The following is a 24,310-nucleotide window of genomic DNA, read 5'->3' as shown; positions in this document are numbered from 1 at the left end:
AAACTCCATCACACCTTCTTCCTCGGTGTCGAAAAATGTTTCTACAAGCTTCCTAATGACCACCTGCCTGCTTCCTATAACATATGGACTCCAATTTGGAAAAGTTTCAAAGGGCAATTAAAGCGAGAAGCTCTGGTACTCCCACATCCCTCTCAGAAGGGAAGGCGCTGGGTGCGTCGTTTACGTGCAGTGGTGTCTCCAAGGAGGGGCAGACGTGTGAGTGGGATCAGACGCTCAATGTGGCCTCCATTTAAAAGGAGCCAACATCGGGACTCTTATGTAGCTGGAGTAAGAAAATGGAAACAGACGTGCTGTACTGGTTCTTCCCCTCGCAGAAAGCTCTTGATCAGACTCAGAGAGCATCAGGGAAATACTTTAAATCAAAAAACCACATAAGCCAAATAAAAGCTCTGAGCCCCAACCACTCCCCTCTTCTCACAGACTTTAATTCAGAAGAAAATTCTCTTTGCTGCCATCTCTGCTCTTTATCTCACTGTAATTGAAAGGAGAAAAAGTGGGCAGATTCATGGACTGGGACACTCCTTCCTGTTAAGGTCTGTGCTTTGACTGTGTTGTTGCCAGCAGGTCATTTTATAGAATTCTGGGAAGGAACGGCTTCCAGTGATCCACGGTGGGCCTTCTAGAAACAGAAGGCCTCCACAGACCCACACACCTGCCTGGAGGAAACTGAACCCAAATGTCAGCCAAGGCTTATGGGCCTATTTTAGAAGACAAGCGATCCCCAGGCAGGCTCCAGCCGGCCTCCTGGGTCTGCGCCGTGTTCTCCTCCAGCTGCTCCCCTGGGCCTGGGTATGAAATTAGATGGCAGCCCACTGTTTACCCAGCTGTCGCTGGTGCCCAGAGCCCATACCAGGGCAGGCGGCAGTGCTGCTCAAAGGATATTTGTTCTTTAACCGACCAGGGATTGGGGGCAGAGCTGTGTACCCTGCTCCTGGAAACAGGCACCCTCCTCCCAGCTTCGCCCTCTGGGGATTAGAACGGCAGAAACTCTGAGACTCGGGAGGATCCAAATTTGGAAAGTGTTGGCTCTGCCCAGCGGTGTTCGTGCTGGTAATTTACGTCTTGGAAGTGATTTAATAACTTGAGTTTAATTTCTTTGGAGAAACATGGCAACAGCCTGAGCTCCTCACGTCCCTCCAAGCCTTTGGCGACATTGTAATCCCAAACTGGCAGTGCTGGAGAAAGTGCCTAGACTTACTCTGGGCACAGAGGCTGGGGCAGGGGGGCGGCGCCCATGAGGGACAGTGGAAGTCAAGGGGTACAGCACTTGGTCTAGGAAGTTTTATTCAGCCTTTATTTTATTTTATTTTATTTTATTTTATTTTATTTTATTTATTATTGTTTCTTGTTTTGAGACAGAGTCTTGCTATGTTGCCCAGGCCGGAGTGCAATGGCACGATTTCGGCTCTCTGCAACCTCCGCCTCCAGGGTTCAAGTGATTCTCCCGCATCAGCCTCCTAACTGGGATTACAGGTGCACGCCACCACACCTGGCTAATTTTTGTATTTTTAGTAGAGACGGGGTTTCACCACATTGGCCAGGCTGGTCTCAAACACCTGATCTCAGGTGATCCACCTGCCTCAGCCTCCCGAAGTGCTGGGATTACAGGTATGAGCCACTGCAGCCAGCCTACTCAGCCTTTAAAACAAGGAGATTATGCAGAAGACACAGACGGTAGCACCAGACCCCAAGAGCAGGAAACGGCCGTCAGAGCGGGTACACACCCGAGTGGGCTGAATGATCAGGCTCCGTCGGCCTAATCTGCAAGTGACTGCTCCCCAAGAAACCACGCCTGTAAAGGTTAGGGCAGCTCTTCCACGTGCTCGGCAACATGGCAGCTGAAATCGGTATAAGAAAGGAGATGGATTACAGGAGGAGGAATCCGTTACTGAAAGATTCTTGGAGTCTAGCGGCGATAGCTGCAGCTCACTGCTAACTGGGAGATTTATGTGACAAGATTATCGATGGTATTAAGACATTTAGAAGAGAGGATTATACCTACTCCTGGGTCAGTTCTGTGCCACCAGGCCCTGTTCTGGCCAGCCTGTTAACAGATGGACTGCCGGCTGCACGAAGGTGAAGCTAAACATTTGCACAGTCACGAGAAGAGGGGAAGCTCAGATGATGAGTTCATTGCTGGGTGGCTAAGTTCAAATCCAAGGGAAGGATCTGGTTTTGGGTCTCTGCCAAATCCTAGGAAAGCTCTATTTTCACCTCCTTTTCTGCTCCCCAAGCTCCCCACCACCATGCCCACCCCTGCCAGCCTGCCCGGATTTTTGGCTTGGTGAACTCCCTCACCAAGGGGAGGGGACCCGTATGTAACTAGAAGCAGGAGGGCGGTGTCAGAGGCTCTGAGGGGTGATAGGAAGGAAACAGTGCCAAGCCCACCAGCCACCCTCCCAGAAATGAACTTCTAAGCAATAGCAGACTCTCCTCCAGAGAAGGAGAAACACTTTATTCGCTTTACCACCAGGGAGAGTTTAAAATTAGACCAGGCAAAGCTCAGGAGGATATGCCGTTGGGAGCAGTTCTGGTGGCCTTTGGAAGGGTTGGCTGGGATGTGGCTGATGGGCTTTTTTCATTCCCGATGTTTAAGCCTAGCCTGGAGCCAGGACTGTGCAGAACAAGAGCACGCAGAAGGCCTCTGGGGAGGCTTAACTATCTAGGGACACCCCTCAGCCCTGTCTCAGGAATTGTTGCAGAACCCTTGAAGTTGTAAGCAGAGCTTAAATGGAGTGTGACCTCCGAAAATGCTACTTAAAAAACTTGTGGTAAGCTATACATAACATAAAAGTTGTCATTTTAAAGTGTACAATTCAGGGGCGTTTCGTACATTCCCAAGGCTGTGGGACCATCACCACTATCTAGTTCCGGAATGTCTTTATCACCCCAACAGGAATCCCCATACCCATTAAGCAGCCTCCCCCCATTCCCTCTATCTAAAAGCATTATTTTATTTTATTATTATTATTTTTTGAGACGGACTCTTGTTGTCCAGGCTGGAGTGCAATGGCATGGTCTTGGCTCACTGCAACCTCCATGTCCTGGGTTCAAGCGATCCTCCTGCCTCAGCCTCCAAGTAGCTGGGATTACAGGCACCTGCCACCATGCCTGGCTAATTTTTGTATTTTTTAGTAGAGATGGGGTTTCACCATATTGGTCAGGCTGGTCTTGAACTCCTGACCTCAGGTGATCCATCTGCCTGGGCCTCCCAAAGTGCTGGGATTACAGGCATGAGCCACCGCGCCCAGCCAGCATTACTTTTTAAAGTAAGGGTCAGGGGATGACCTCAGGAAACGTCCATTTAGCTGATATAGGGGAGGGAGAAGCCCTTGTGCTTGAGCTGAGCCCCTCCTTGGTGCCCCTCAGCCTCGAGAGGGCTGCTGCCCCTCTCCCTTGGCACACACCACATTGTAGTTAGTTGTCTAAATTCTCTCTCTTTCCCCTCCGGGCACTGCCAGCGTCTGATTCCTCTCTGTGACCTCAGCTCCTAAAACAGCAGGGAGTACCTCGCAAGCCTCAGCGACATTCGTTGGCCGGAGGGATATAAAAACCAGTCATCCAGTAGCTGGTGTGCTCCGTCTTATTGTTGGGGGATGTAACTCTTTGTCCCAGAGTTGTCTTACTTTTGATCCCTGCGCAGAAAGAAGCAAACCCAGAGTAGGAAGAACAGGCCTTTCATGTTGCTCCTTTTAATTAGACGCCCTGTTAAATGGCAGCAATTTTGCACTGTGGTTCCTTCTCAGCATGTCGAGAAGCTCTGAAGAAGCTCTTAACCAGGAAAGCCAGGAGTTCATTTTATTCTTTTCCTCCTTATTTTCTTCCAAAGGCCAATTTACTTTTTTTTTTTTTTAGACGTTTTGCTTTTCGCCAGTGCTGTTCGTTGATATTTGTGCATATAACAATGCTCCTTTCATGAAGGAGGTGAGTGTGGTGGAGCGGAATCCTCAGGGCCCCCCACTAATCACTTTTGATGGAGTAAGACTTGGAGAATCAATGATTTTGCCTTAGAGTAGGAGGAAATTTGCTGTTCTCAAGCCCTCTTACATGGAAATATAAGCCACCAGGAGAGCCCAGCCTCCCCCGGGCTACCCAAGTCCCCCCTCCACTGCCTGGCAGGAGCTGGAAAGATCAAAGGGACAGATGACAGTGCTTGGCGCCCATTTGTCACTCCATTGGAGGGAACCAGTTGCAGTGTTAACAGTCAGGCCTGGTCCCATGTTTCATGAATATTTGAGAATGTTTGCTGGCAGAATTCTAACTGCACTGTGTCCTCCACGGCGTACGTGTCACCCATATTCCAGAGCCTAATCGGAGCTCTGGGGGACGGAAGCACCACTTCTCCATTAGATTCCTTTATTATCCTAAAACATGCCTGCTAAGCGGTTCCGTGTCTGGGGTCTAAAGCCCGTGTGGTCCTTCTCATTCTTGCTCCTCCAAGAATCCTGACGCATAGGCAGGGAAAGTGTTTTATTTTTATGGACTAATAATTTAGAGGCTAGGGAAGGAATGGCCTTGTGTGCTGGCCTCGCTGCAACAATTTTTCTCATGTGCCTTCCAGCCTGTTCATCTGTGGCGTTTGTTTCTGAAAAGTCCTCTCACCTGCCCTCTGCTCACACCAACCCCACCTGTCTTCTAATCCCATCCACGGCCCTCACCTCCCTCATCCTTCTCTGTAACCTCTGACAATTCTGGATGGCCTGGTCCCCGCCATGTACTCTGGGCTTGCCCCTGCCTCTGTGAGTAGCCTGATGACCCTGCATGTGCCCCCGGGGTGGTGGCAGGGCCTGCTCCTCCTCCTGGCCTCCCTGCCACCCAGCCCAGCATGAAGCCGAACATGGAGTGGGCCCCAGGAGAGAGGCTGAGTTGGTATGGCCAGGACTCTCCCTTGGCCCAGTGGGAAGGTGCACCTGCCCACTTGGGAGCAGGCCTCAGCACCTCTCACCAGTTTCAGGTCGCCTCCTCTCAACAGCAGCTAAGCCAGAGCTCCGAGGGCTGCTCCCCACCCACCCTCAGCCTCCCAGGCCTCCCCTTACCCACCTGGGCCCTGGAGACGCATACTTCAGCCACAGGCGAGTCTGTTTCCCTTCCACGGGGTTTTCTCCACGCCACGGCAGTGATACCTCTGGGCTTCTCTCCCTGGCCCCTGCCCCAAGGAGCCCAGATCCAGTGTGGTGCTTCTCAGACTGTGGTCTGAGGCCTCCTGCTTGTAGAACAGGCAGATTCCCAGACATCGCCTCTTCCCCAACCAAAGTTTATTGATTCTGAGTCTCTAGGGCTGTGGCCTAGATTTGCATTTTTAGCAATCTCCCTCGGGACTTTTTATGCACTGAGATTTGAGCCCAGGGTTGTTCTAGGCCGTACCGGCAGGTGGACTGGAGGCCACGGAGAAGAGGCAGAGTGAAATTGTGCTGGGCCTGGCTTGGAGCACCCACCAGCCCCCAGAGGACACATCTCACCTGGAGCTCTCTGGTTAAGCCTGCCGAGAGCGAGGCGCCAGGAGGCTATCTCCACACTCTCAGACACCAGCTGTACCCAAAGATTGATGGTTTCAGACACCGGGCCTCCCGGCCGCATCCTCACTGCCTCACTCACGCGTCACACCATAGCTCTTGGTTTATGTGTTTGTCTCCTGGTTACAGGTGTGTTCCTCGAGGCCCAGGATGCGTCTTATTCATTCTTCTCTCCACCCGCCCACTGGGGTTTGATATGTTGAAGTTGCTCAATAAATGTCTGTTGAATTTAATATAATCAAATGGCTGAATTGAGGCAGAGATGAGCCAGGCGGCGTTTGTGCCCATCCCTGGGCTTGCGCCTTGCCTGCAGGAATGGAGAAAGGCCTGGCCTGCCTACACCTCCCCTGGTGAAGGAAATATTGATTTTGCTGTTTATTTTGCAAGGAAGCTGTCCCCACTGGGACAGCCAGATCTAGAGCACATGAAATGGAAACTCCAAAGAAGGCAGGGCTCTTGCAGCTGGTCTATTAATAGGGCGGCCTGGGTGTGTCCAGGCAGAGGCAGCCCTGGGCCTGTGGGGCACCCTTGGAGCTGTGGCCTTGGGGACCAGGGTTATCCTGGAATCCTGCCACCCACCCACCTCGGTTTAGCTCCACTCCACACTGCTGTGGAGATGTGAAACGTGGCAAAGTCATTTGCAGGTTGCCTTTTCAGTGGGAGCCAAGTTGAGCAGCCTTGGCCCCAGGACCCCAGAGAAGATCTCCTGCCACCCCTGTTGGTTGGAACACAAGGGTCAGCAGACAGAAAGCCCATTTGGGACCTGCAGAGAAGTAGGCTTTTCCTCTCTGCCTCAGAGGAAAGTTTGAGTTGAGCAAACAGTCCACCTCAGCAGCCATCTGGATGTTACATGGTCCAGAAGCTAAATCCAGCACTCTAGTTACTCAGAACAATTCTCTGAGGAGCCTTCCCAAAATTTGGAACTCAGTGACCTTTAAAGGGGGTGCTAGATCTGTAAGCACAGGGTAGGTGAGGCTGCCATGTACAGCTGTACAAGCTGTGCACTGAACAACTGTCAACATCTATTCTGGGTCCTGCCATATTATGATAACTTGCAAAGGCACACAGCTGGCATCCTGGGAGAGTCCAGCCAGCCCTTCCAAAGGGAGGCTGCCTAAAGACCAGGAAATGGAGTAGCCAACTGAGCTGGAAGGCCTAGTGTTCAGACCCCTCACTTTAGACAAAAGCAGAGGGCTAGAGAGGGGAGAGAGATGTTCAAGGTCACACAGCATCTATGGAAGAGCCAACTGCGAGGCTGGGTTTCCTGGCCCCAAGCCCGCTCCTGCCTCTTGCCGCCTTTTCTGTTGTATTGCTCTGATACTCTCCCTGCCCTGGGACCAGGAAGGGATACAGCTTTGAAGGAAGCACACATTCTGGAGTTTTTGGTTTTTTGCCTCTGCCTAAGCGGTGTTCTAGCTTCTGGTTTTTCTCGAAGGCCCTCGGTCGGGCAGGCCCTTCTCCCTACTGTTTGTTCCGGCTCAGGCCCATATGTTTTGTCCATTTCACTCTCCACCTCCTGCTCTCCCCAGATTGTTTCTTGTAGGTTTTATTTTTGCATCTGCCCCTGCCAAAGTATGTGGGTTGGCGTTGAAGACCTGAACACTCTGGGAGCCTTTGGAGCAAGTATGGATTTATTCCGTTCAGGCGGCGGACGCCCTGGCCAGGCCCTGGTTCTGCTCCAGACCTGTGCGAGGCCCCGGGCATGGCCCAGTGCATACTAAAATCCCCGCCACACAGAGGCTGCGGATCCATCCCCGAACTTCAGGGGCAGCTTCTGAAGTCCAGGCCACGTAGAGCCAGGGTCCCCAGCACCCTTCTGGAACCGAATCCCTTCCACGGCCCAGGGCCCAAGCAAGGCTGGGAGAGTGCACTGTGAGTCAGCAGCAGACCAAGTGGTCTTTATTCAGGGGCGATGACAGCCAGAGGCCCGCATCCATTCATTCATTCACTACATACATAAGTGTTTGTTTAGGATCTATTGTGTGCCTGTGCTGAAGTGAGAGTCCCTGATCGCCACGAACATCCCTGCCGCTGGAAGCTCACATGCTAGTGGTTGAAAACAGATGACAAAATAAGTCAGGAAATCTCAGATGGGCTAACGACACGCCGAGGAATAAAGCAGGAAAAGAAGTCCCAGAGTGCCAGGTCAGAACATGGGGAGCGCGCGACTTTAAACGGCACATTTAGGGAACTCTGAGCAAAGACCTGGCAAGGTGAGGGGCAGCCACCTGGGTATCTGGACAAGCATGTTGAGGCCAGGGGTGTAAAGGAGCAACGGCCCTGAGAGAGGGGTGAGGAACAGACAGGCGGCCGGTGCCCTTGGGGCAATTTAGCTGTATCCCTCTGGCTGCCTTGCAGACTGAACAGGACAGGAAATGAGCCAGGACACAGTCCGCAGGCTCGTGTGTCCTGTCCCATCCCAGGCCAGCCCTGTCTGTGCTCCCGAGCCGCACGACAGCACCTTCCTGGGCCAAGCCTTCAGCGTCCACAGCACTTCAGACTCACTTCTTCCCCCACGTGACTCTTCCCATCTCAGCCTCCCCCTGGGTTTCCTGATGTGGATCCCACAATCCAACCCCCATGTTCCCACCCGCGTGTCCCTGACTCCTCCTGCACCTTACCCCCCTCCAGCCAGTGACTACTCTAGGTTCATCCATTCTGTTGTTAAACCTGTCCACCGTCGATCCCGTCACTGCATCTGCTCAGCCACCGTGCTGGCCAAGGTCCTCGCCCAGTCTCCCCTGGACCGCTGTAAAGCCTCCCATGGGTCTCCCAGCATTCCATCCTGCCCCTCCAGCCTGCCCTCTCCACCCTCCAGAGACCCCCGTCCACAATCAAGATAGAACTCGCCTTTCTCGTGGCGTTCCAGCCTCATCTGCTGCCCCCCCACCTGCCCCTCAGGGCTGCCCCCTGGGAGTGGCGCACATTCTCATGCTGCCCATTTCAGCCTTTGCCCTCACTCCTTCCTCTTTCTTCATCTCCAGAAACCTGGTCCTAACCATCTCTTCCCTGAAGTCTTTCTTGTCAAGCCCGTTTAGCCTTGGAGCAGCTCCCCTTGGGACTGCCAAACAAGCATCTGCCATGACTGGGGAGCACGGAAGGTTTTCAGCAAACGTTTGTTGAATGAATGAATGATGGGCTTTTCCTGAGCACCTACTGGAAGCACGCTGCACCCACTCACTGCTGTGGAAAGAAAGAAATTAGAGACCCTCTGGAGAGGGGCCCATCCTCATCAGTGGATGGTGGTCCCAGCTGGCCTGTGGAGCAGTGGCATTCACAAAGGGAGCCAGCCAAGGGCGCAGGAGCACGTCAGAAGCACAGCAGGCTGCATGACCCCAGCTCCAGGGCCCCATTAGTCCTGAGGGTGCTGATTCCTATCCTGAGCCCCTGGTTGTCCACCCAAAGCTCCAGGCCACTCTGACCCTAAGACCCAGGAGTCCTGGAAGCTGAGCCCCGCTGTCTCTGAGCTCTGCTTCCTGGAGCTGTCATTTGTGTCCTGGGGCAGCTGCTCGGGAACATACTGACCTGGGGGAACCAAGCAGGGACCTAGCAGTTGAGCTGCCCAGAGAGAGGCCCAGAGTCCACGTGGCCGCAGGCCAGGGGCCTCTCCAGGAGCACAGAGACGTGTGCAGGCCCTGCCAGGCCGGCTGCGGCCTGGGTTTCCTCTGAAGTCAGCCCTGCTTTGGGGTCACATGGAATTTGTAGTGGGAAGGAAGAATCCATCCTCTTTCCGTAGTAGACATGACAGGGTTGTGGCTTATCTGCCCAAAAGAGAGGGAAGAACTGAGAGCTTGCAATGCCCTTGCTCCTTCTCAGGGACAGCCAAGAGGACATGATTCTTTATGAATCTGTTGGAGCAAACAGACCGTCTCCTGGCCCCCAAAGGGGAACGGGAGTGCCCGTGACCTTCTGCAGGTAAGCTGGTGTCCCCTCCCTGCAGGCACGTTGGTTCAGGAGCTTTACGCTCGACCCGAAAGTCTTTCTTGGGAGATTTTCACCGTTTGGTTATGCAGGTCTTTAAGACTTCCCAGCTACCCCACTGGTCTTCTCAGGGCTTCATTGTTCTCTGCTCAAGCCCCGTGGTTTGTGTCCACCATGGAGTCACGTGGAAATTAGCAAGCAGGAGCGGGTGGGGATATCGACGTCCTAGATGAGTTGGAGTAGAGTAGAGTTGTCCTTTGGAAAGGGGGCCGCCCCTGCTCCCGGGAGTCCTTGGGCTGGAGGTTGTCAAGCAGGCTGGAGAAACAACATCTTCGTCACCAGGGTGCCTCCTCTGGTGGCTTGTTGACTGTCCAGGACTTCCAGTGTGATCCTGAGGCGCAAAAATGAAGAAAATCAGTCATTGATCCCAATGTTTTCGTTACTAACCCTGTGGATACTTGGGAGCGTTCAGACACTGGAGGGTGTGCGTTGGATTTTTCCCATGCTGTCCTGTGTGGAAGAGTGGGGGTGGTCATACAAGAAGGGTGAAAACAGGGCCTGCGTGAATAGATGCACAGCCCTTCTACTCTCCCCAAGCCCAGTCTCCAGGCCCGTGTGTCTAATAGATGCTTCTATTCAGTGCATCTGTTTGGTGCTGGCGCTTCTGGGTCCCCTTGGACAGCAGAATGTATGGGGGTCCCCCTTTACTGTGGGGTGGTTCCTCTCACCACTTCTTTGGGGCAGTGGTGAGGGGGAGAAGTGATGGAAGGACGTCAGACCCCTTGGGGAACGTAGCGTCAGGACCAGGGTGGTCCAGGGAGCCTGCTCCCATCTACTGTGCCTTGACCCCTAAAACTCAGCTGTGAAATGCAGCGTCTGCACCTCGGAAAGGCCTCCCAGGGGCTGCTCTTACAGTTCCAGTATCTCAGCCTGCACAACTCCAAGGCAGTGAATTCTAAGGGAGGACCCTCATTTTACATGTAAGAGGTGGGAGGACCAGGGCACCTTGTGGCCAGGCATGTCGCTTACGTGCTCCTTGTCCACAAGCTTTTCCTTCAGAGCCCCTCCCTCCCTGATTACACAGAGCACCGGCCTGGGAGAAGGGTCTGATCATTTCCCGGCCACGTCTTCTCTGTGAGCCCTTGTGCCTCAGTGTCCCTACCTGTCAAACAGGAATAACCGTGTCTTCCTCGTCCACTTCACAAGGTAGTTATGAGACTGAAATTAAAGGCTGGGTGTGGCAGCCCTTGGAGGAAGGGATTTAATGAAAAGGGTGTCTAGGAGTTGATTATACAGCAGAGGTGGGAAGGTTCTGGTTTCTCTGCCTGGCGCGTTACCCTGTGGTTTACCAGACTGGCCTTATTTGGGAGCGCTCCGGGGAGCCGCCGGCTTCATGGAACATGCAGCGATTTCATGGTAAAGCCGGGCACTGGGAGGTGGAGGTGTCACCATCTGGAACCAATTCGCGTTTTCCTGAAGTCTGAGGCCGCCCGCAGACTTCCTGCCCGGCTCCTCCGGGCCCTGGAATGGCTCCCACCTGGACCCAAGACCAGGGACATTTCGTTCCTCCTGGATTGGTCAAATCCCAGACACTCAAGAGCTCACCCCCAGCCAACACCAGTGCCCTTCCTCGCTGACTTCTTTTCACCGTGTTTCTGTAAACACATTAAAAATGGCCTTCCTGCGTTTCAGTTCTCCGCCTCTCCTGCCGTTTTCTCTGTCTCCTGATTTCAGCCTCCAGGATTGAAATTCTTTCTCCTGGTCTCCATGAGGAATTGGTGAAACAGAAAAAGCAGGAAATTAATGTCCCAGCCTCCAGGCTCCACACAGCATTAGATGGAATTAAAGTAGAATAATGAGTCAATGCACACACAACTCTGTTGTTCTTTGATTTTTCCTTTCAAAATTCATGTAGTGAACACTGCTCCCATTCTACATCATCTTGGGCTGAGAGACGCACTAGTGTCCTGAATGAATTTACATACCAAATGGGTTTTAATTTTATATTTTTGCTTAAGGTCAGGACATTTATTTATTATCATTATTTATTACTGAAGCACGAGTGGTTTTAATTATTTTAGTGTTCCTCCTACAAAGCAGGATAGCTGCTAGCTATGGACCATTTTCCGTTTCCGCTCACATAAATAATATAGTTTTTAATTTCATGAAGATTTAGTATTCGTCTGCTTTGTAAATTAAAGTCATCGTTTACCACAACAGAGATGGAGTGTTTGGAATATCTGGGTGGACTTCTCTGTCAGTTTCTGGAGGATCACTTTTCCTAACTTTGATTTCCTGATGCAGGTGCCCAGAAAGAGGCACCCACAGAAGGCCTGGGAAGGGAAGGGGCTGTGGGGTGTGGAAAGGAGAGGGGAAGGAACCCTTCTTTCCTGCAACGTCATTTGCCTTTCCATGTGTTATTCTATCCCATTTCTCCCACAAAACCCTACCGAAGCCAGCATTTTTGTCTCTATTTTATGGATAAGGAAACTGAGGTCCCAGCATGTTAACTAACTTGCCCAAGGTCACTCAAATCCAAGTGACAGATTCAAATGCTGATATTCCTGACCCAAGGCATAGCCCTTTGTTCTCCTACCTGCCCTCTCTGTGCCAAGGCTTGGGAAGGTGGGCAGGTGTCTCTACACAGGCCTGGATCTGGACGCTGGCAGAGGTGCAGTCAGCGGTAGAAGGATGAGAGATGGACGCAGAGAAGGAGTGGGCAGGAAGGGTGGCAGGCAGCGGGCACTGCCAGGCTGTGGTGTGACTGTGTGGATGCAAGTAGAGGGGAGCAGTGTCCTGGTCACTTGGGGGGCAGAGGACGTGACCTCGTAGAAGGTAGTGTCCCCAACACACAGCCAGGGGACTCCGTCTGGACACCCTAGAGCCACCAAATCTTGCAGACTCCCCTCTGCAGGTCCTTCTCCATCCCTTCCCACGCTGTCTCTCCACTGGGATCCCAGCTGTCCCAGGGTGGTTGCCAGGCCAGTGAATTGTGAGCTCCCTAGCGCAAGGAGCCTGCCCCTTCCGGACACTGTGACTCTCTGTCTGTAAATCACTCTCTTGCATCCCCATCCCATCCCCAGCTATCCCTGGGCCGGCTTCTTCCTCAGAAGCATTCCAGAAGGTTTTCACACTCCCCGTGGTTTGTCAGGAGGACACCGTTTTGTGGCATTGGGTCCATGTTTGCTGCCAGCATAGCCTCTGGAATGCACAGGCTGCTTGGGGTTGCCATGGAGAAGCTGGGTCCGTTGGTGGTTTGAACTGAGCCGCATACAATAGAGGACCCTCGGCAGCCAGCCGGATGGGCAGGCCTGGGGCGGGGCGGGGCAGCAGCCTCGCACCCTGCTGCCATCTGCTTTGACCCTGCCAGGCAGCTGCAGCCCTATCCCTTAGGGTTGTTGGCAGATTAAAAACGTAATGGATTTAAATCATGCCCATCTCATTTTGCAAGGGTTTTCTTGAGTTCTCCTCCAGGCTCCAGCTACCAGTCTGCCCCTATGAGTCTCTGTCTCCAAGCAGAGGTCTTGGTGTCCTGGTGGCTGCATCCCAGGGGAGAGGAAGGAACCCGTTTCATAAGCGCACTCACGTTGGAGCAGAACAGAGTCGCTAGGAGGCTCGCTGTGATTTATCAGGGGCCATGCCACACTGTCCTTGCGCACAACGTGGCTTAAGTCTAAACAGAAAATAGACCTCACGCTGAGTCATCCTTCTCCATAATGGAAGATGAGATTGTGCTGGCGGGAACACATCGTGTCTGGGGACGCACGCTGCCGTCGTGGGAATGTGCCTCTTTAGCACGCCTTTAATCCCTCTCCTGCGAGCATCTCCCTCTAAAACGAGGGCGATAGGAAGACTCCGACGCTGGGGCAGAGCCATCTCTTACACACAACGGCGAAATTATTTTCATCTCAGAAACAGGCTCCCCCAGGAGGACATAAATAAATAAGAGATTCCTGGTACATACTTTACCCATTTTTCAGATTTTCTTCCTTCTTACTCATGGAACTAATGTAAGTGCTACTTCTGGAGTGGTCCCAGCCAGATAGGCGCCTAGGGATACAGGAAAGCTCAGGGCTGCGTTTAGAATCAAACAGAGCTAATGGTGAAGTCTCTTCCCACTGAAAAGAGAAGCAAAATACTTCTCAGCGCTGGACCGCTTGCTGCTTTACATAGAGGGCTCTGCTTTGGGGGGACGAGCTGTCTCTGAAACCCAGACCCACATATTTTTAAAGTCTTCAGGGAAGGCTGTCTTTTAAAAAGGTGCAATTAGGCAGGCATTTGCTTATCGTTTTTCCAATATAATAGGTGGAGAGATTGAGGTCACATCTCTGGGAAGAGTCTGATGAGGGCACTGTTTCCTCTGGGCCAGGTTGCAGACTTGCTGCGTGTCTGTTCACCTCTCTCTCTCTCTCTCTCTCTCTATATATATATATATATATGTTTTTTTTTCCAAGTCAGAGTCTCGCTGTGTCACCCAGGCTGGAGTGCAGTGGCGCGATCTTGGCTCACTGCAACCTCTGCCTCCCAGGTTCAAGCAATTCTCCTGCCTCAGCCTCCCAAGTAGCTGGGATTATAGGCATGTGCCACCATGCTTAGCTAACTTTTGTATTTTTAGTAGAGATGGGGTTTCACAGTGTCGGCCAGACTGGTCTTGAACTCCTGGCCTCAAGTGATCTGCCCACCTTGGCCTCGCAAAGTGATGGGATTACAGTCATGAGCCACCGTGCCCACCCCTGTTCACCCATCTCTAAAATGAGGCTCTGTAAGGTCCCTTCCAGCCCTGACATGCTCTTAGTCTAGGGAAGGAGATAGGGAGCTCTTGTAGGTTCTTCTGCAGAGAAGATGCGTCTTCCTGGCCCCCATCCCCGACCTGTGGTCTTTCCGCAACCCTGCCCATTCATGGCCTCTGGGCTGGTCCCCCTCACTCCTCCATCTCAGTGGGAGAGATGCACAGGATGCCTCTGGAGCTGGTGCCACAAGTAAGGCCTCTTCCCATGCAGGGAGCACTTGGTTCTGCAGGGCTTGGAGGCATCCGAAAGTCAGTGAGAGATGAGGCTGAGTCGCTCTGAAGTTCAAGGGTTTGGAAACGGTGTCCTGGGTACAAATAATAACCAGCCTGAGTACCTAAGAGGTTGGTAATAAGAGGCACAGTAATAATGCCTGGCATTTATTAAATCTTTACTACCTGCCAGGCATGAGTAAGTGCCTTGCACACATTTTGCATCAAATCCTGTAGGGCAGGTATTATCATCCCTATTTTAAGATGAAAAAACCGAGGGTTAGGGAAGTTCATTTACCAAGATCATTTGCAAAGTAAGTGACCTTGCAGGATGTTGAAGTCAGGTCCATCTGACTTCAGGACAGAGTGGAAGAGTTTAACATCCTTGTGTTTGCCTCAAGCAAAAAGGAAAATTCAGATGATGTTCATTGTACTGCATGTGCGCACAGTCACATATACACTGTGCACAAGCACACACATGCCTGCCCTGGCTGTTCCCTGCCAGTCACGTTCCCTGGTGCACAGTGCCTGCTACAGCCATGGACAGCTGTGCAGATGTCATCACTACACGGTCACAAAAAGAGTTGATCACCTCTCTCCAAGGACTGATCACAAATTCACAAGCACAGTGGGGTCTGCCTCAGAGAAGACTTCCAGGCTGCTCATCCAGAGCACCTGTCTGCAGCCCTGTGGTGGCCCAGGGGAGGGCGTTAGCAGAGTCCAAGGCTCCCTGTGTTTTGCTTATGTCTGCGAGTGTTCATCATGCGTGGCCCCTGGGCTGTCTTTCTTCCAGTAATGGGATGCAGCCTGATAGCGCCGAGCGGCCAGCATTGAGATTAGGCCGGAGGGTCTAGAACTGCAGTGTCTGTGTCCCCCAAATCATAGGGGTGGACCTCTTCAGGCCCAGAAGGCTGGGGGTAGAGCGGTGTGGGCAAGGGAAAGCCAGGCTTGGCCCAGAGCCCCATGGAGCTGCCATCCCCCGGCTCAGCTTGCATGAAAGAAGGGTCATGGGAAACTCCAGGATTCCCATCCCAGGCATTCTTTCCTATTTAAGGAGTATTTTTTACTTAAGCAGCCACTTTGGAGCAGACAGGGGCAAAAGAAGTAGAGAATGTTGGGTTTCTCAGCCTCAGAGGATGATGAAGATAAATGCATATCCCACAGAATCATCTGATGCCAGCGGCAAGGACTCTGGGCTGAGCTCCAAGATGTGGGTTCAAGGCCTGTGTGGCCCCCAGCCTTGCCTAAGTTCTTGGCGTGCCCTGGTCCCTGTTTCTTCATTTATCAAGTAGGGAAAGTAAAACAGGCCTCACAGATCAATGTAGAAGATGTCAAGGAGCTCTCCCAATGAGGAAACCAGGGCTTTTCTCATCCGTAATAACAAGAAGAAAAATTATAGAAGGAAACGTCTGTTTATTTAGTCATCTTTTCAGTTATCATTGACTCCTAAAGTAGTGAAGTATCTTTGAATAGGTATTTTAAAAATATATACCTAATCTAATGAAATATAATTTTCTATATTGCATTCTATATAAATATTTCTATATTTAATAATTTATCATATTATGACATGTAAATATTTACATATATAAATATTTATATACTTTAGTCCATGTGTGTACATATACAGAGACACAGACACATATGCATATGTATTTTGGAAAAGTCAGAACAAGAAGAATTATAAATGAAGATATTGGCATTCTTAATAGCATGCATAATTTTTTTCCTCCAGCATTTTCTGTTCCGTGGATAGGGAGTGTGTGCGTTACTGTTTGTAATTTAAAGACAAAGGAAACATGAGCCCAGCTTCTTTGTGTGGTGCCCACCGGATGCCACATCTCTCCTCCTGTGCCTCCATCCATGTGCTGGTTTACACAGGACAGCTCTGGGTCAGCCATGGCTGCCCGGGTTTCTCATACCAGGGTCCTCCTTAGGATGTACCCCAAAGGCCCAAACCCCCGATTCACTTCTTTCATTCTGCAGGGTGTGCATATGCATGTGCAGGAGATACGCCACACTAACCAGAAACTTGCTCTGTGTTTCAACGTGAGGCTAGGCTAGGAGGGAAGAGGACATGTGTCCCCGTGTGTTCGCTAGAATGCAGCCCAAGCTGGAGGTTGGTGACACTGCAGTAATTGGAGGTAAGAGCTCTGAAGCCATTCAGATAAATTTTTGACATAAAAATGTAGGCTGGTTCATAAAAGGTTGCAGTGACAATAGGTTATAGTGACAGCTTTTCAACAATTGTCTAAGCCGCCAGATGGAAGGGGATTCAGCATAATGAATTATGGGTGGTCTGGACAACACAGTATCCTTTCATAGGGATGGATCTAAGGGAAGAATAAAGTTATCCAGGATGGCCCACATTGAATAACACTATTGTTAAAACATGGACTGGAGAAGGAGAAAAAAGATTAGACGCTTGAAAGACTCAGCGACTGTAGCTGCAAGGCCTTGGTCTTGCGACCTGAGCACTGGGTGTTCGCAGCTCCCATCCTCTGGCGTAATGAGCGCTTTATCTGCCAGATTCCAGGTTGAACATCACGCCTGTCTGGCAGGGCTCCCGGGCTTTCCTGCAAAGGGGGCGTTGTTCCTCTACCAGCGCAGCTGTTTGTGCGGTTTTGCCCTTTTGATTAAATTGCCTCTCTCAGCTCCTGGATGGGACTTGTGGGACCCTTCCTAAGTGGATGTCTTCTGGAGGGGAGACTTTGCCAGAAGGAGGGGGGCTCAAAGAAGGAGTGGGATCCATCAGGTTGGGAGAGGGGAAAAGCCCTGGCTCCCACAGAGTCCTCTCTGCCAGAATCCACCCTTGGCCTCTGATCAGGTACCGGCTGCTCGGCCAGAGAGCAGAAGCAGCCACCTTTGATCCTGTCTTTACTTAGGTGAGAATAATAACAGCCGCTATGATAACATAATGACAACCATCACTTATTGAGTGCCTACAGTGTATGTGAAACTAAGCACTTTGCATCATCTCATTTAAACTGAACTCACAGCAACCCTGTGATGTAGGTATTACCATTCCCATTTTATAGATAAGAAAACTGAGGCCTAGAGAAGCTAATCTGTATCTCACAGATGTTCAAATCGTTTGGAGGTGAAATTGGGGTCTGTCCTGCCCCCAGGTTTGCGCTCCTGGCCACTCATTGTGCTGTACTAACTCCTGAACACTTACGCTCCAAGACTAAACAAAAAGGCCTCGTCGAAAGTGGAGAGGAGTTTGTGAGTGCCTCCTAGGACCATTGAGGGGGTTCGGCAAGTAGGGGTACGAGATTTGCTCAGCAGAGAAAATTCATTTTAAATGGGTTTTGGCTGGGAGTAAAGCGTCCTTGGGAGTGAAATGTCTGCATTCAGTGACTTCAAGCTCGGCTTGTGAATTTACATGAATAATTTGTTAATGGCAGTTTCAGGAGATGAAGTAATTTATGTGGTCATAAGGGAGTAAAATTCTGCCCTGGAATGCGCATGTGTATTCAAGCCTCCCGCTCTGTGGTTTGCCACGGGAAAGCATGGCAGGTCTGAGGTTTTTTGAAGCCTTGCTCGTGATTGCAAACGAGACCAGGCCACAGTCTATGAGAGCTTAGCCATGCACCCAACCTCATCGTGATGTCCTGCCATCTTCTAGACTGCAAACATCAACATGTTCCTTTAGGCAAGACCCCTGGGGTGGGAGGGTTACTCTTAGCTCTGAGATACCCAGTGAGAAGCGTGAGGGCACCTCCCCCACTCAATAGTGCATCTGAGGTTGGTAGGTTCCCAGGCTAGCCCACCACACTGGCTGACATGATCTTGTCTGATGGGGACCCAGGGGTTTCCATCCCACATCCTAGTATGTTGTTATTCATGCCCCAGCCTCTGCACAGGGCCGTGCTGTTGGCACACCAAGCCCTCTGCAGTGTTGGGCACGTGGTGGGGGTTGGGGGTGGCAGTGGAGGGCTCAGTTAATAGCTGCTGCTTTGATATCAGGCTGTGAAGGACACTCTTGGGGCGCTGGGGCCAGGGGAGGACAATTGGCTGGGGCTGAGGCAGGGCAGAGGGAGCAGAATCCAGTGGCTATGGCAGTCACTGCCCTGGAGAAACTCACGCAGGGGCAGGGGCCACAGCAAGGGTCCCCCAGTGCATCCCTGGTCCCCTTGTGCCAAGATGAGCACAGAGCATCCACTGCTCATTTTCCCCAGAATTTGGAGACAACCAGAGTGTGGGGCCTTTTCATCCTAACACACCAGAGACAGCCCGTGCCCATCGGCAAGACATGACATCGTTCCTGTGCCTCCCGGAGCATCTCCTGAGTCATCCGTCCCACCCCGCTTGCCCTAGGGCCCGCCCAAAGCAGGCGTGTTGTGTTACCCTTTCTCCTTGCGCTTTTCTTAGTAACAGCATTGGCTGCGGCTCCTGCACGGAGGCCTCCTGGAAACATTCTGTCCTGGTCGGCCCCAAAGGCTGGCTTTCAGTCAGCACGTCCATCCCCACCCTGCAAGCTCTTCCTCACTCTGCCCAGAGTCCTTTGTGAGGCCAGTGGGGAACTTTCAGGAAACCACAACGGGGGTCGGGGGTCAGGAAAGCTGTGACTGTGGCTTAAAAGCAGGTGAATGTCCCTCCTGGCCAAGGGGCAGTTCCAGGCAGCTGCTCTATATCTCTATGTGAATTTTCTTTTTTTTTTTTTTTTAGCAACAGGGTCTTGCCGTGTTGTCCAGACTGGTCTCGAACTCCTGGGCTCCAAGCAGTCCACCCATCTCGGCCTCCAAAAGTGCCGGGATTACAGGCATCAGGCACCACTCCTGACCTCTACCTGGGAGGGTTCTGTCCTGAGGGTCTGAATCCCGGGTCGAGGGAAGGCCTGGAAGTGTGTGAGGTTGGATCTCAGGTGCTACTCAGGCCAAGCCCAGGGGAGCCATACCCCATTGGCTCAGAGAGATCAGGAAGCAGGAGAGGGTCTGCCCAGCCTGGGCAACTTGGACTTGCCAGCAATTCTGGGGCTTCATAGACCCCTCGGATTTCTTAGGAAAAGACATCACAACTCTTGCCAATCTATGAGTCACTGAGTATGGTGTGAGCCACCCTCTGTGCCCGGCCCAATGGTGGGCAGTCAGGTGAGGTCAGGACAGTGCCTCTCTTCAGGGTAGGTCAAAGTCAGGGAAGTGACCCCCCCACCCCAGGGCAAACAAGGGCTCGAGAAAGCAGGTTTGAGGTCAGAGGTGAAGTTGGACAGCCTTCCCCGGACCCTGAAACTGTGAGGAATGCCCACCCTGTGGGAGTTTCTGTAGTTGCTGGAGCCAGAAAAGGCAACCAGAAGTAGGGCCTCAACCCAGAAACCCTGTTCATCCCACGTGGCTGGATCCCACCTCCAACCAGCAGTCAAGGCATTTCCTGGGCCGGAAGATGAAGGCTGCAGCGTTGGGGGAGTGGGAGGGGTAGTCAGGGTCTGACAGCAGGACAGTGCATGTCCTCTGAGTTCTAGGGGGACCTCTGCTGGGCCCTGAGCTCTGTGTCTCAGGACAAAAATCCCAGATTCCAGAACTGATGGCGCTTCCCAGGTCTCCTACCCAGCCACTTGCTTTCCAGGTGGGGTCTGAGGCCCAGGCCTTTTGAAAGGCCCTGGCATGTTTGGAATAAGAATTCTGAAAGTACTGATTTTCTAAAAGAGGGAGATTGAGGAGGCTGGCTGGGAAAGCGTACCGTTTCCTCAGGTACTGGAGCCCAGGAAAGCCGTAAACACTGTGAGTCCACACCCCACCCCTTCCCTGTCTCCAGACCAGTCTAGCATTGTGCCCAGCCCTAGGGAGCAGGCCAGGCCAAGGAGCCCTGGTGGACTCCATCAGAGGCCCTGGTGCAGCTGCATTCACGGTCCAGTGGGAAAGGGAGGCTGCACTCAGCCCATCCCCGAGCTCAGTGCAGGAAGAGCTCTTACGGGGTCCCCCCCAGCCACGCAATGTTGCCCCGTCTCCTCCTGAGGGACTGTGCCCAGAGGAGGTGCCTGGATTTGTGGCAAGGTTAACCACAGCACCGTGAAGTCAGTTCTGTGAGCTCAGGCCTGGGTACTGGGTGCACAGTTCTAGTGTGGGTCTGGTCTTCCGTGCCCAGGGTCTAGGGCAGCCCCCGAGGGGACCATGTTACTATCCAGCATGAAGCATCTAGACAAAGGACCATTAGACAACAGTAAGATCATTTCTTTTTTTTTTTTTTTTTTTTTTTTTTTTTGAGACGGAGTCTCACTCTCTTGCCCAGGCTGGAGTGCAGTGGTGCAATCTTGGCCTCCTGAGTTGCTGGGACTACAGGCGCCCGCCACCACGCCCAACTAATTTTTTTTTGTATTTTTAGTAGAGACGGGGTTTCACCATGTTAGCCAAGGTGATCTCAATCTCCTGACCTCGTGATCCGCCCGCCTCGGCCTCCCAAAGTGCTGGGATTACAGGCGTGAGCCACCGCGCCCAGCCTGGAAGATCATTTCTGTTCTCTATAACTGAGGCAGTTGCTGCTGGTTACAGGGCTTGCTGATAAATGGCCCCATTGGGATGCAGGTGTCACAGGGGGAAACACTGGACAGGGATGAAAATGACTGATTTCCTGGGAGACCGCATCCGCTTCAGCAGCAGCAGGAGCCCCGGAGGTGGCCTTGGGGGACTTTTCCTTCTGGTTCTGACACTAACCATGTCCTGAGAGCTCAGACCCCTGGAGCACTGAGTGCCCATCTGCAAAATGGAGAGACCAAGTCACTTTGAGTCATTTTAGACCATCGTAGATGTAAGCAAGAGGCAGGGTGAGAACAGAAAGGAGGACCCTCTGAGGTTAGAGGGGACCCCTTCCCTGGAGGTGGTATCCTCCCACGCCTCTCCAGTGCCTCCTCTGCTCTGCTCCTCACTGCCTGTTGGCCTGAGATTCCCATCCTGACCCATGCTTCCTGCCCCTCAGCCATGGGCTGCAGCCAAGGCCAGGGAAGCAGTTGTCCCCTCAGCCATTTGCAGTACAAGGGCCAGGCCCCTCTGATGGGGAAACAGGAAGGGCTGTTGGGAGGGTCCGCTGAGTACCCCAACTCCACCTGGCCCTGCCTGCTAGATCACGCCTGATCTGACCTGCCACCGCCTTCCCTGGAGCAAGGCCTCAGCCACTGGGGTGACAGCATGGCCTGTTCCATTTCCTTTTTTTTTTTTTTTTTTTGGAGACAAGGGTCACTCTGTCACCCAGATTGCAGTGCAGTGGCACGGTCTCAGCTCACTACAACCTCCGCTTCCCAGGCTCAAGGGATCTTCCCACCTCAGCCTCCTAAGTAGCTGGGACTACACAGCCAGCTAATTTTTTAATTTTTTGAAGAGACGAAGTCTCACTGTACTGCTTAGGCTGGTCTTGAACTCCTGGGCTCAAGCAATCCTCCCACCTCAACCTCCCAAAGTACTGGAATTACAGGCGTGAGCCACCACGCCCCACCTGCCTGCCCCTTATGGAGCGACTTCCACGCGACTCTTGTGTCACAGCTGAAGGAGGCTCCACGGGACCCAGACCAGGCCTTCCACAGAACACAGCCCCTGGTGCCCCAGGAACTGCACACAGTGAAGGACCATAAGAAGCCCTCGCCATTCATCTTCTCTCAGTATTTTTTGAGCTATAAAGTCGATTTGGTCATATTTCAGAACATGTAACTCCTTAGTGATTAGACTGCCCATGAAAATAGACACATATCCTAGCCTCTGGGCCCAAAAGAAAGAGGAACTATAATAAAAGCAAAGAAGTCATTCAAGCCCTCCTCCTTCTCAGATGCTTAGCACACACGAAATCCAAATCCTTAGGAACAGGGAAAACCTTTTTATTTATTTATTTATTTATTTATTTATTTATTTTGAGACGGAGTCTCACTCTGTTGCCCAGGCTGGAGTGCAGTGGTATGATCTTGGCTTACTGCAAGCTCCGCCTCCTGGGTTCAAGTGATTCTCGTGCCTCAGCCTCCCAAGTAGCTGGGATTATAGGCGCCTGCCAACACGCCCGGTCAATTTTTGTATTTTTAGTAGAGACAGGGTTTTGCCATGATGGCCAGGCTGGTCACGAATTCCTGACCTCGGGAGATCCACTGGCCTCGGCCTCCCAAAGTGCTGGGATTACAGGCATGAACCACGGCACCTGGCCAAGGGAAAACCTTTCTTAAAGGACAAGTGGCAGTATGGGAGTTTCAAGTAGGGGGTCAATCTGTGGGTGAGTGTGTGTGTGTGTGTGTATGTGTGTTTGTGTGTGAGAGAGAGAGGGAGAGAGACAGAAAAAGGAGAGAGGGAGGAATGGAAAGAGATGATTGATTCCAGAACATTCCCAGGCCTTGCACACAGTTTGCTCAGGAAGGCTGGAAGGTCCTCCTCCCAGCCGCTCTGCTGCTGGGTGCAGGGGTCTCTGGCCTCGTTTGTTTCATGTCCCTTGTGTGATTGCAAGGTGCCCTTCCTGTGACTCACTATGTCCTTGCCTTTCCTGATTTCCAACTCAGTTTAGCCAAGGGATCTAAGGCACGGGGTTAGGCACTGCCTCAAAGCATCTTAAGGAATCTGCCCAAAATTTCATGTTCATCCTGACCGATTTAACAATTAAAGGATCACTTTATGAAATTCCTTGTCTTATAAACGCAATTAGCAGTTTTAATCTCCTGAGGGAACAAATCATTCACTACTTGATGGGAGTTGGTTTTATCGGAGAATTTTGCTTCTAAAGTTAAACTGAAATAAAAGCAGAGGGGAAGAGGAGAGTCATTTATGGGGCATCTGAGGGCACTTGTGGGCAGCTCAGGGAGAGCAGAAGGGAGTTTGATGCTTGCAGAACCCACACTCAATGGCAGACACTGTCCTAGTCCCTTAGACACCCTTAACTAGGGCTTATCTTAGCCCATTCAGGCTGCCATAACAAAATACTGTAAACAGCATGGCTTAGAAACAACAGAAATGTATTTCTCATAGTCTTGGAAGATGAGAATTCTATGATCAAGGCACTGGCCAATGTGGTGCCTGGTAAGGGCTGGGACTGGCTTATGGACAGCACCTTCTCACTATCCTCCATGGTGGAAGGGGCGAGCTCTGGTCTCATGAACCCCATATGAGGGCACTAATCCCATTGGTGAGGGCCCCACCCTCATGACCTAATCACTTCCCTAAGGCTTCCCCTTTTCATACCATCACACCAGGGGTTAGGTTTCAACATGGATTTTGAGGAGACACAAATATTCAGAGCACAGCAGGGCTCTGCCACCCACAGACCAGGAGGTGGTGATTCTGAGAGGGCCTGCAAACTGCCCAGACTACACAGAAGCTCAGAGATCAGCTGGGGATTTGAAAGGAGGTCACTCTGACCCCAGAGAAGAATCTCTTCCCACTGTGCTAAGCTGGGAACACCAAAAGGAAGATGGGATTGAGAAAGGTTTGAGAAGCAGAGGGGATCCTGACAAGGCCACAGGAGACCATCAGCAATCCATTTTGGTTTTTTAGTCTTGAGCCAAATGGAAAAGTTACTTTTAATGAAATATCTGAAATCCAGTCATACCCTATCTTTTACATATTTGGGACTACATTCTTTAGAGCAGGGGTCACCCACCCCCACAAACTGGTACAGTCCATGGCCTGTTAGGAACCAGCTGCACAGCAGGTGAGTGGCAGGCAAGCCAGCATGACCGCCCGAGATCCACCTCCTGTCAGATCAGCAGTGACAATAGATTCTCATAGGAGCGCAAACCCTATTGTGAACTGTGTATGTGAGGGATCTAGGTTGCATGCTCCTTGTGAGAATCTAATGCCTAATGATCTGAGGTGGAGCAGTTTCATCCCAGAACCATCTCCCCACACCCCCAGCCCCGTCCATGGAAAAATTGTCATCCATAAAAGTGGTGCCTGCT

At 51.9% G+C, this 24,310-nt stretch overlaps 1 protein-coding gene across 1 annotated transcript in view; it reads left to right on the top strand.

The window, feature by feature from the left end:
- The window catches only part of KLHL29 (kelch-like family member 29), a 247,132-nt gene that overhangs the window by 120,275 nt on the left and 102,547 nt on the right, over positions 1–24,310 (top strand). The window lies entirely within an intron of this gene.

This window comes from Mandrillus leucophaeus, unplaced genomic scaffold, assembly GCF_000951045.1.
Source record: "Mandrillus leucophaeus isolate KB7577 unplaced genomic scaffold, Mleu.le_1.0 Scaffold13, whole genome shotgun sequence".
Classification (NCBI taxonomy): domain Eukaryota; kingdom Metazoa; phylum Chordata; class Mammalia; order Primates; family Cercopithecidae; genus Mandrillus; species Mandrillus leucophaeus.
The sequence above is the reverse complement of the archived record's forward strand: the minus strand, read 5'-3'. Positions and strand labels throughout refer to the sequence as shown.